The 12424-nt window shown below is 46.8% G+C and overlaps 1 protein-coding gene across 1 annotated transcript in view; it reads left to right on the top strand.

Moving 5' to 3' along the window:
• The window catches only part of agtrap (angiotensin II receptor associated protein), a 108752-nt gene that overhangs the window by 68966 nt on the left and 27362 nt on the right, over nucleotides 1-12424 (top strand). The gene's annotated exons all lie outside the window — the stretch shown is intronic.

Raw genomic sequence — 12424 nt, 5'->3', positions numbered from 1 at the left:
TCTTTCTAAAAACATCAGTTTAACAACAACTGACAAAGCATATTATTATAATATTACTAATATTACTACACTAAAGAAAAAAGTTATTGCTCAATACATATTGTCGTGTTGTTGATTTGTCTATCATGCACATGGAAACGCGGGTGGAATGAGCCACGACAAGGAGATATTATTTCAGAAGTTTTACTGCGATCTTCGGACACAGATGCAAGTCACAGTTCACAGCGCACTCACCAACATTTATGAACACAGATAAATATCAGTTATGCTGCAGCTGATAGCGCTCTTGCTCCGGCACTGGACGGCAGTTTCTCCGACGTGCGATGAGCATGCGAGCAACCTCTACTATCAACTAACTCAACTCCCTGTTCTATGCTAAGGAGTGCATATCAGAACAACCAATGAACTACAAGAACACAGTAGGCAGTTAAGGGGGCTTAAAGGGCCAGATTACAACACTATCCCCCCTCTAGTAGTACTGAGTCCTTTCAGTACAATAACCCAAAAACAAGAACCAAAACAGTAACTAAAAATTGTACATGTAATTATAAACAATAAGTACCTTTAGCCTGGAAAACTCTTCAAAAGCGTTAACTCTGAAATAAAAGTCCATGAGTATTTGCACTTAACTGCAGCCTGGAACAGTAATTCTCTTTTCTCTTAATCATTGTATCTGGCAGGCTTACGAATTTCTCTTCCTTTGTTTGTCCTCTTGATTGTTTCTTCTTGTCCTAGGTCTGAGATAAACCCAAGTTCTCTTTCTTTTTTTCTTCGTCGGCGAGCTGTTTGCTGACGTTTTTTACCCTTGTCCAGGTTTTCCTTGGGCTCCAGGTCAGAAGATGCTGAATCTGTTTCACTACTGTCCTGGGTTGCAAGCTGTTCAGGTTCAAGCTGAGGTTCTTGAATGGTAGAATCATCTGTGGTACCATTGCTCTTTTGCAAAATCTGGCTCCTTTGACGCTTCACCCATGCTGGAATCACCTCACAGTCATAAGGTTTGAGACGATCATGATGCATGATTCTCTTGTTTCGTAATCCTTGAACCTCATAAAGTACAGGGCCACGACAGGCAGATATCACCATGGGCCCTTTCCATGGTGCTTGGAGTTTTGGGCTTTGCCCCTTCTTTTTGGTGTTGTCCCTAATATACACCAGATCTCCCACACTATACATCCTCTCTTGAGCCCTGAGATCATACGTCTTCTTTTGACGTTGTTGAGCTGTTCAAAGGTGCTCCCTGGCAGTGTCATGTGCTTCTCTTAAGCCTTTCTTCAAGCTGTACAGGAAGTCTGGAACTCCCAAACTATCTGACCTCTGCTCTGCTATGCCAGACCACAGATCTTGAGGTTGGTAGACTTCCCTTCCGAGCATCAGTCTATTTGGTGTGAATCCAGTAATTGTATGTTGGGAGCTACGATATGCTGATGTAAGGAGGGGAAGATGCACATCCCAGTTTTTCTGATCCTGGTTCACATAGCAGCGGATCATCTGCAGGAGTGTACGGTTGAACCGTTAAACTTGCCCATTTGAGGCAGGGTGGTAAGGGGTCGTCCTTGTTTTTGTTATCCGCAAGAGACTACAAACATTCTTGAATAGTGAACTTTCAAAGTTGCGACCCTGATCTGTGTGCAGTTCAAGTGGTGCGCCAAACCGAGAAATGAACTCATAAACTAGTGTCCTAGATGTAGTTTCTGCCCCTTGGTCTGGAACCGGAAAGGCTTCTACCCATCGAGTGAATTGATCAATGATGATGAGGACATACTTGTTTCCAGAACTGGACACAGGAAATGGACCCAGTATATCGAGATGGACTCGATCCATTGGGCCCCTGCTTGGTAATTTTGAAGCTTGGCTCTCTTAGTAGTTCCTGCAACTTTGCGAGCGTTGCAATGTTGGCACCGTTGTATGTACAAATGTACATCTCCTCCCATGCCATACCAGTGAAAACTCTGACGGAGTCGCTCTAACGTCTTGCCTTCCCCCAAATGGCCAGACTGGGGCGGGTTATGGCAGGCTTGCAACACTTCTGTTTGCATTGAAGCTGGTACTAGAAGCAACAAAGATGGGCTGAGTCCTCCAGGCCTTTCCCAATGATAGAAGAGAACACCATGATGTGATTGAACTTGCGGCCAACACAGCCAGTATTTCCTTACTGCTGGACTTTTCAATGCTACCTGCTCTTTCGTGGGAAGGGTTCCACTCTCTTTCCACTCATGCAAGATTGAAAGATCAGGATCAGCTTTTTGTTCTTAAGCCAGCTGTTTGGTAATGGTTTCTAACCAATTTACTTGTGGGGCTCCAAGCAACTCTGAAGCTGGCCCGTTCTCTTCACCTGTGCAAATGTCATTGTGTTCCTCTGTTTCACACTCAATGCGCCTTACTGCTAGTGGCACCACGTCCTCAACGTCTTCTTCAAACCTCTCCCAGCGGTCATGGAGTCTTTGGCAGTGTTGGCAACCTCCACATGGCAAATCTGAAACATCCTTCCCCGCTTGATACCAGTTGCACATATTGTGGATCTCGCCCTCATGTCTTGACATTGCATCAGCATTTGAATAGTGTTTTCCAGCCCTGTGCTCAATGTCAAAATCATACTGGCTCAGCTCTTCCAGCCATCGTGCAAGCTGTCCTTCAGGGTGTTTGAAACGGAACAACCAGGTCAGGCTGTTGTGATCAGTGCGCAGAAGGAACTTCTTACCCAGCAGGTAGTGTCGAAATTGGCGGGTGTAGCAAACAATAGCCAGCAACTCTCGTCTCGTTACACAGTATCTCCTCTGAGCTGGGGTAAGATGGTTACTGGCGTAAGTGATAACTCTCTCTTCTCCCCACTGGAGTTGTGATAACACTGCTCCGATGCTGTGATTTGATGCATCTGTGTCCAGGATATATTTCCCTTCCGCCGAAGGATACCCAAGTATCGGTACAGAAGTTAACTTTTCCTTGAGCTGTGTGAAAGCTTTTTGGTGCTCCTCAGTCCACAGGAATTTTACTTCTTTTCGAAGGAGTTCATTTAGTGGGCTTGCCAACTCAGAGAATGCCTGAACAAACTTCCTGTAGTAATTACACAGTCCAAGGAAGGCCTTCTGGTCATGCACACTTGTGGGGGTTTTCCAAGCTTCCACATCCTTAATCAAAGCTGAATTGGGGCGTATACCCTCACCACTGACCACATGGCCCAGAAAAAGGACTTCATCTTTGAGTAGATGACACTTTGATGGTTTCAGCTTCAACCCGTAACTGTCAAGGCGTTGGAATACAACTTCAAGATTATCAAGGCTCTTGTCTACCTCTTTACCCAGGATAATGATGTCATCCAAGTAAATTAGAAGGGTTTCCCACTGAAGGCCTCGAAGAACAAGCTCCATTGCCCTTTGGAAAGTGCTTGGAGCATTGCACAATCCGAAGGGCATATGGTTGTATTCATAGAGGCCATAGCGAGTGATGAAGGCCGTCTTTGCTCTATCCATTTCATCTACTACAATTTGCCAGTACCCAGATTGGAGGTCTAGGGTAGAGAAAACACAAGCGCCACCAAGAACATCAAGACATTCCTCAATCTTGGGGAGAGGATAAGCATCCTTAATTGTCAGGCTGTTTAGGCGCCGATAATCGACACACCAGCGGACACCACCATCCTTTTTACGGACTAGCACCACAGGCGATGCCCACTCTGAGGAGGAAGGTCTAACAACTCCTGCTTCCAGCATAGCTTTGAGGTGCCTCTCCTCTTCCCCTTGAAACCCGAGGGGAGTCCGTCTTACAGGCTGGCGTACTGGCCTAGCGGCTCCAGTGTCTATCTTGTGTGTGACAGCTGTTAAGAATCAAAGGTCAACATCTGAAATGGCAAAGAGAAACCTGTATGAATGCAGGAGCTTAACAAGTCGTTGTTGCTGTTCTTCACTTAATGCGCCACTTGAAGCAGCATAAAGGGCTTGGAGGTGCTCGGGCAAGTCAATGGCAGTTGTCAGTCTTCTCAGTTCTGAATGAATGGTGTCATCACTCTGCTCTTGAAGACTACAGTCCTCCTCTTGCTGTGTGTCATTTGACAAGCTCTCATCTGCATAAGTTTCAACTAAGAGACCAAGGCAAGCTCCTTTCAGTAAGGTAGTCTTGTGGCTGGAAAGATTGCAGAGCCTGATAATCACCCGTTGCTCCATGGTTGTGACAACACTTCCAGAAGCCACAGTTTCTGTGATCGGGTAGGGTTCCAAAACAGCACAGACACCAGGTTTTGGATTGTCGACTTCTCCACAGACAAGACACTCACTTTCTGGAGGTAACATTGTGTCTGTCTCCAGGACCACTCGTGCAACGTGATAGTCCGTTCCCTCACCGCCAACGATCCTAGCAGGAACCAGCTCCTCCTCGACTAACACTCTGCCATTAGTGTGGATGGTTACATTTGCAGCTTGCAGAAGATCGAGGAAGAACAGAGTCACGTATCGGAGCCACAAAAACGTCCCATTCTGCACTCCAGGTACCAATTTGGAATTTAACTTTTAGTCCACCTTTGGCGCTCATGTCTTTACCTGATTCTGCATTATGGAGGCATGTTTGCGTTAAAGCCATCTGCTTATTTGAGGGAAACTGCTGATACAAAGTTTCTGAGATAACTGTTGCTTCAGCTCCTGTGTCTACAACGGCTTTCACTGGAATGCTGTTCACGGTTGCATCAATGAGCAAACTTGGACCTCTACTTGTAGCGCGTCCCACCTGGGGTGTGGGGGACTGACTTCTCCAGCTTACTGAATCTCTTGAAGCAGTACTGCGGTTTTGATCCTTACTGCTTTGACCGGAGTTGGGTGGCAGGGTTGACAGCCTCATGCACTCTCTTCGAAAATGTCCTTCTTCACCACAGTGATAACACAAACCTGTTCCAACACGGCTGGGACTTGAAGAGTAGGATCTGGTTTGTACTGCACCACGTTGCGTTGGAGACCGCCCTCGCCTACTTTCCTGATTTGCTTCCTCCAGGATTCTTGGCTCCTTAGCCACAGGGTTGTCTAGTTTCGATTGTAGCTGCTCCATCTTTTTCATCAGGAGGTGAAACTGCTCAACAGTCACATAGTTCTTACTAATCCTCTCCACTGTCTCGGTTAGGGATGCCGTTTTCTGTGAGAGAAGGGCTAGCTGGTCTGCAGTGACGTAGCTTGGACTATGCACCCTGCGTGAGGCTGCTGGAGTTTCAATTGACACGTCATCATCATCTGCCCATGAAATCCGCCTGGCTCTGCTCTTTGAATCAACATCACGCCCCACAGTGGCTCGATAATTATGCTCGTGGGCCTCTACAAGTCTTTGAGCTTCCACTAATGAATGGGGATCTCTGTTCATTACTTCATAAGCCACCTTTTGGTTACGAAGTCCCTTGAGGAAGAAATCTGTGGCAAGTTGGTCTTGCAGATCGAGGTCCACACCAGGGTAGGCTAAGGTGACTAAGCGTTGTACCTCTTCTGCAAACTCTGCTGCTGACTCTTTAAACTGGCGTAGTTCTCCAAGCTTCCTCCTAATTGTGGTCGGGGGGTCTCGTTGACCAAAACGTTGAGTTAGCTGCTCCTTCAGAAGAGTGTAGTCCTCTCGAATATGCTCAGGAAGTGAACAGACATACTTAATTGCTGCCCCTCTCAGGCATTCATGTAAATAGTCCACCCTGTGGGCTCCACTCCATCCATACTTTCTGGCCTGCCGTTCAAATGGTACTAGAAACGATTCCCAGTCCCCACTACCATCAAAAATAGCGAGCTTTGCTCTGGGACCCTCATGAGAAATGGGTTGGCCTTGATGATGAGGAATGCTGTGTCTTTGTTCAAAAGCGTAGGTAGGTGGCAGTAGCTGAGAGCCACGCTCACTATTTCGTTGCCTAACACCTGTCTCTATGGAGGGGGTAACTCTGGTGGGGCCTGAAGTATGTGCTCTTTGTTGTATGACGTCCAGCTCAGCAGCAAACGGTCCACTTGTAATGTTGCGTGACCTCTCTGGATTCTCTAAGGGAAACTGTGAATCACAGTAAGGTATCCGCCTATCTCTGACAGTGGGCTGCGAGCTCTCACGGGTGTCCGACCTAGGTGCAGTGGACATGGATGTTTGCGGGGCTTGGGTACTACTTGCAATATGGTGCAATATTGGAGTCATCATCGTTCGCAGTTGCTCATTATTCTTATTCTGATTTTCAAGCATTGCCTTCAACCATTCTGGAGGTTGGTTGGGATCAGGGGCTGCTGCTGCCATTGCTCCTTGGTATAAATCTTCCCGGGAATTATTATTTTTTTTTTTAATATTTCTCCATTTCTTTTCTTATCTCTTTTTTTCTCTCTTTTTTTTAGATATCTTTTTTTATATCTTTTTTCTTGTTGTCTCTTTTTTTGGATATCTATTTTTTATCTCTTTTTTTAGATATCCTTTTTTATCTCTTTTTTTTTAAATATCTTTTTGTTATCTCTTTTTTTAAGATATCTTTTATCTCTCTTTTTTTTTAGATATCTTTTTTTTATACCCTTTTTTATAGTCGAATATTCTCGCAAAAATCTTCCAGGAGCATTTGGTTTTCTTACTGTCTCTGGCAATTCAGTGTACTTGAATCAACACGCTTCTCATCGGGTGCGATGACGTCAGCCAACTCGCGAACTGCCTGGTATTGGATAATGGTGAAGGGCCTTTTATCCGTATAGTTTTGTCGTAACTTTTATTTCAGTCAATTGTCGTTACAGATGACCTCCAGGAGCATTTGATTTTCTTACTGTCTCTGGCAATTCAGTGTAGTTGAGTCAACACGGTTCTCATCGGGCCTCTGGCCTAAAGCGCTAACAAATTAGCCACTTCAGCATCCAACTTCTTTTCCTTTTTAAATCGATATTCTTCTGGGTTAATTCACGTTATTAACACAATCCCACTTCTGACACCAGTTGTCGTGTTGTTGATTTGTCTATCATGCACATGGAAACGCGGGTGGAATGAGCCACGACAAGGAGATATTATTTCACAAGTTTTACTGCGATCTTCGGACACAGATGCAAGTCACAGTTCACAGCGCACTCACCAACATTTATGAACACAGATAAATATCAGTTATGCTGCAGCTGATAGCGCTCTTGCTCCGGCACTGGACGGCAGTTTCTCCGACGTGCGATGAGCATGCGAGCAACCTCTACTATCAACTAACTCAACTCCCTGTTCTATGCTAAGGAGTGCATATCAGAACAACCAATGAACTACAAGAACACAGTAGGCAGTTAAGGGACTTAAAGGGCCAGGTTACAACAATATGCAATCATAAATAAGCCTGTTTAATTAAATGACTTTTAAGATGAGATTTAAGTATAAAGACTGTTACGAATAAGTATGAAGGCCGTTACGAATTTCCAAGGGAAAGGAGTTCCACAAATGATGGGCAGCATATCTAAAAGCCATAGACTCATACTGTTCGAAAATGTGTGGTAAGACGGAAAAAAAAAAAGATGAAGAAAATCTGAGGGTACGGGCATTAAAATATGAAGAAGAACAAAGAGAAGAGAACTGCAATAAAGGTTGCAATTAATAACACTGTTTCATAGATGAAAATATGCAGAACTATAACTATTTTTACGACACCCAGACTTGTAACCTGCTTTGATGGAAAGACATGGACTCCTCAATAGTGACAGAAAAGCTTTCAGATTAGTCAGAGTAGATTTTGCACGTACCAATTTCAGCTAAGCAGCTGGACACAGAAAGTGTAGGAAAAACAGAAGTAGGCATGGAAGACTGTCACAACGATGTGTTGTTGAACATGTTGATGAAGGCAAAGCTTATCTTTAATAAATCCACAGGAAGATAAATCACACAAAGAGAACTGCTGCTTACAACACCTATATCACAGAAGAGACCAGACAGCAAATGAATAGACACAGAGGACTTAAAGGGATACTTCAAGATTTAGCATTAAAGGGGGGGTTGACTGCTTTTTTCTTTTTTTTCTTTGCATGATTGTAATTATGGGGTGCAATATAACACGTATTCGTGGTTTTTCTTTTTTTAAAAGTCTTATTTTTCATAAACTTCATCTTTATTGTCAGCCGCGCTCTCCTCTTTCCCCTAAACGACCGGTCGACTTCCTGATTCTATGAAACCACTCCCTCAGAAACAGGCAGTGGGCTCAGATTGGTTAGTTTGCCCATTAAGGGCAATTTATACTTCTGCGTAGGGTGCGCGCAGTAGGTACGGCGTAGCATACGCACAGACGCGTCCCATACCGCGTACCCTTCGCCGTCGCCTGACGTGCACCTCTTCAAAAATGTAACTACACGTCGCGACGACGCGGACCGCAAGATCGGTGATTGGTCGGCTTGGTAGCATCGCATTTCCTCCTACGCATTTCCGCACGTACCTTCTCACGCATTTCCACCACTGTCTATGATTTCCACACGTTTCATCTCCTCCGAAGTCTTCTCTCATTTCTGCCTTTCAGTTTTAGTAATTTCACTAAAATGAACTGTTTTTCCACCTCCATATGCTCCAACTCCAACATGATCAGCTCTCTTTCAGTCACTATTGGTTGTAGTAACCTATAGCTGCGAGGAATCTAAACACAGTGGAACATTAAAACCCTCCGCCGCCAACTAGCGTTTCGGAGCAGTACTGCAGAGCAACCAAGACCTGAACGCAGAAGTATAAATGCTCACAACGGCGTCGCCTACGTGCGAAGCCAACGGCGTACACTACGGCGTACCCTCGACGCAGAACTATAAATTGGCCTTTACCTTTACGGGCGAAACGTGCATGTCATGAGCTCCGGTCCAGATGTAAATATGTGTCGAACTGCAGTATCAGTTTGAGGCAGAATCAGACCGAGAAAGCTGCGATGAAGAGAGTCAAGCAGAACCTCACCACACACGGCTCTTACTAAACGTTTCTGAATGATAATTTGCTACATTTTTTTTTTTACTTTATACACGTTTGTTTTACACAATAGCATCTGACTGGCAACATTAGCAACTGACTGGATACTAATGTTAAACACAAACAGTGTTGGCAAGTTTACGTTCTTGATCAAATCGAAAATAACGTCATAAAGCATATATACATGAAAAATACATTTACAACATTAGTACTTATACAAAATTCAGATCCATTATGTTTGTACGCGTTTGTCGTAGACCAGCGCTGGCATTTGAAAAAAAATAAAACAAGGCTACGTCTGGAATTATACATGCAAATACATTTAAAATGATGAAGTCTTAGGTTTTAAAGTTGGAACTGCTTCATGTTTTAGTAACAGTTTCTTGTTGAATCCGGTGTTGAATTCGTGGAGATTCTGGAAGCTGTCTTCCGTAAAATGCGCAGCACAGAGAGCTAGATTACGATTGTCATTTTCAGGAACAAAATCAAACATTAATTGTGTCCATTGTTGATGAAGTACAGCGTCCGTGGGAAGCTCGAACACAGAAGACCTGACAGCTGGGTGAACATAACACACTCGACGTGCCGCAGAAATATGCGCATGCCCTTTTTTGCATATTCCGGAGGGAGGGGTTGATGCAAATGTGTGGGTTAGTGACGTCTAAAACCCAGCTGTAGTCCCAATCGAGTCGTTTTTGTAGGCAATATCAGTGGCGTAGGCAGAAATTGTATTTTGGGTGGGCCAGTGAAAATGTGAGTGGGCCTATAGTTCCCTATCGAGGGAACTCAACACTGCGTCGATAAAATCGACTCTTTGGGGACGCTCCCTAAGCGTGCGCCTCTGAAGTATGAATGAAACTAATCCAATCCTGATTGGTGTTGCGTCGTGACGTAACATGTGACGGCATACCCGGAAGTATAAAAGTGACGCTGTCACAACACACACTAGCTTTCGCTCTTCAGCAAGCGCTTTATGTTGAAACTGTCTGTCTTATTTGGTGTTGTTTGTCTTATTATTGAAAGAAAGTATGGCCAGTGAACAATTCAAGAGGTGTGTGCATCCCTGCCCTCGTTTCATCACGGGTGGGGACGCACACTCTCTATGTGTGTATTGTTTGGGAGTGCAGCACGCACGGGCAGCTCTCGAGGGGGCTGCTTGTGAAATGTGTGAGGCTTTGCCTATTAGAGTGCTGCGCTCCCGGCTGGCGTGCTTTGACGAGCACGGTCAGGCTCGCGTTCCCCAGGGTTCCGGTCCCGCATATGTCGAGGCGATGCGGCGACTGAGATCCTGGGGTTCGCAGCGGGATCTGGCGGAGGAGAGTGAGAATGCTGAGGCATTTTCTCGCTCGCCATCGGCTGGTCCCGCAGCCTCTGAGAGTGGTGTGGGAGCCCGCGCTGCGGTTTCTCCTACCCGCGATCAGGTCCCGGTGCTTGAGCTGTCTACTTCTGAGGAAGGGGACGTGCTCAGCATCGATGCGGACGACCGTGATCTCAGCACGCCATCACGCGGCCTGGGTTATGAGGAGCTGGTGGAGGTTGTGACACGCGCTGTGGCCAGACTAAACATCAGCTGGCCACAACATGAGCAGGAAACGCAAGTCACCAGTAAAATGGACGAGCGTTACCTGCAGCGCAGGTCACAGCCTCACCGCCGGGGTCTGCCGTTTTTCCCTGATCTCCATAAAGAGATCTCGAGAACGTGGGAAAGACCGCATTCGTCCCGTATTTCGAGTCCCAATGTAATAGATTACAGCAATGTTATGGGGGCTCGAGATATGGGATATGGGAAGATGCCGAAGGTGGAGGAGGCTTTAGCGAGCTATCTCTCTCCCGAATCGGCGTCTTCCCTAAAGACCCCGGTGTTGCCTAGTAAGCCCTGCAGAGAGACATCTGCATTGGTGGGCAGGGCTTACATGGCGGCGGGTCGGGCTGGTTCGTGTCTGCACTCAATGGCGATTTTGCAGGCATACCAGGCCGACCTCCTGAAAGATTTGGATGAGGGGGAGGGGCCTACTCCTGAAGATGTCGCGGAGTTGAGGAAGGCCGCAGATTGTCTCTCCGGGCCACTAGGGAAGCGGCCAGCGCTATTGGCCGCTCTATGGCGGCCATGGTGGCCACGGAGAGGCATCTGTGGCTGAACTTATCCGGTATTAAAGAAAAGGATAGGTCCTTCCTGCTGGATGCGCCGCTTTCGGCTTCTGGCCTGTTCGGCGACGCCGTTAATTCGGTTGTCGACAGGTTTCAGGAGTCGAGAAAACAATCTGCGGCGTTCCAGCAGTACCTCCCCCGGAAAGCGAAGGCCAAATCTAGTAGGGGGGGGCAAAGCAATCGGCCCCAGCCATCAGCCAGCTCCTCCCACAGGGCAGAGCAGAAGGAGAGCGTTTCCTCTAGAGCCCCCCCTCCGGGGTCTTGGCAACAGAGGAAACGCTCCCAAAAACCGAAGTCCTCCAGCCAGAGGGGCGACCTGAGGGACGTCATTCAGGCTAAGAGGACTTCGGAAAAGAGGTCCTAGCCAAGGCAGGACTTCAGAGGGCTGCCCCCTCCGCAGTGAGACAACCGAGGTTGTTCTCACAACGGGGCCCTCTAGGAAAAGATGCAGGTCCGCCGTTAACAGCGCTTCGGGCCGCATCAATTTCCAGCGAAAAGACACCAGAGGCCAGCCTCGAGAGGCTGGTACCCTTAGCAGATTTTGTAGAGGGATGGTATCATCTTCCCAACATATCTCCATGGGTCCTGCAGATAATACGAGTTGGGTACAGACTGCAGTTCGCGCACCGCCCCCCCAAGTTCTCTGGGGTGGTGCTCACTGCGGTGGTCCCAGAGCAGGCTCAGGTGTTGGAACAAGAAGTACAGACTCTGCTGTCGAAAGGAGCCATAGAACGTGTTCTTCCGGTAGACAGGGAGTCCGGGTTTTACAGCCGGTACTTTATAGTTCCAAAGAAGGATGGGGGGTTAAGGCCAATTTTGGATCTCAGGGTGTTGAACCGGTCTCTGAGAAGGTTCAAATTCAGAATGTTGACCATTCCAACAATCGTGAGTCAAATCAGATCCGAGGACTGGTTTGTCACGATAGATCTGAAAGACGCCTATTTTCACATCTCCATCCTTCCTTGTCACAGGAGGTACCTGAGGTTCGCTTTCGGGGGCGAAGCATACCAATATCGGGTTCTTCCGTTCGGCCTAGCACTCTCTCCCCGCACATTTACCAAGTGTATGGACGTGGCCCTTGCTCCACTGAGACTTCAGGGGATTCGCGTATTGAATTATCTCGACGACTGGCTTATTTTGGCCCAGTCTCGGGAGATGGCAGTTCGGCATCGAGATGTCGTTCTTGGCCATATTCAAAAATTGGGGTTAAGACTCAATTTGAAGAAGAGTGTGCTAGAACCGTCCCAGGGCACGACCTTTTTGGGAGTCGTGTGGAACTCGATTACAATGCAGGCACGTATGTCTCCCGCACGTATCGAGTCAATTCTGGCGATGGTGTCCAGGGTGAGGCTAGGTCAGGCCGTCACTGTGAAACACTTTCAAAGGATGCTGGGCCTCATGG

This window comes from Pimephales promelas, chromosome 21 (genome assembly GCF_988280905.1).
Source record: "Pimephales promelas chromosome 21, fPimPro1.hap1.1, whole genome shotgun sequence".
NCBI lineage: Eukaryota > Metazoa > Chordata > Actinopteri > Cypriniformes > Leuciscidae > Pimephales > Pimephales promelas.
Note: the sequence above shows the minus strand (reverse complement) of the source record. Positions and strands in the feature narration are given on the sequence as shown.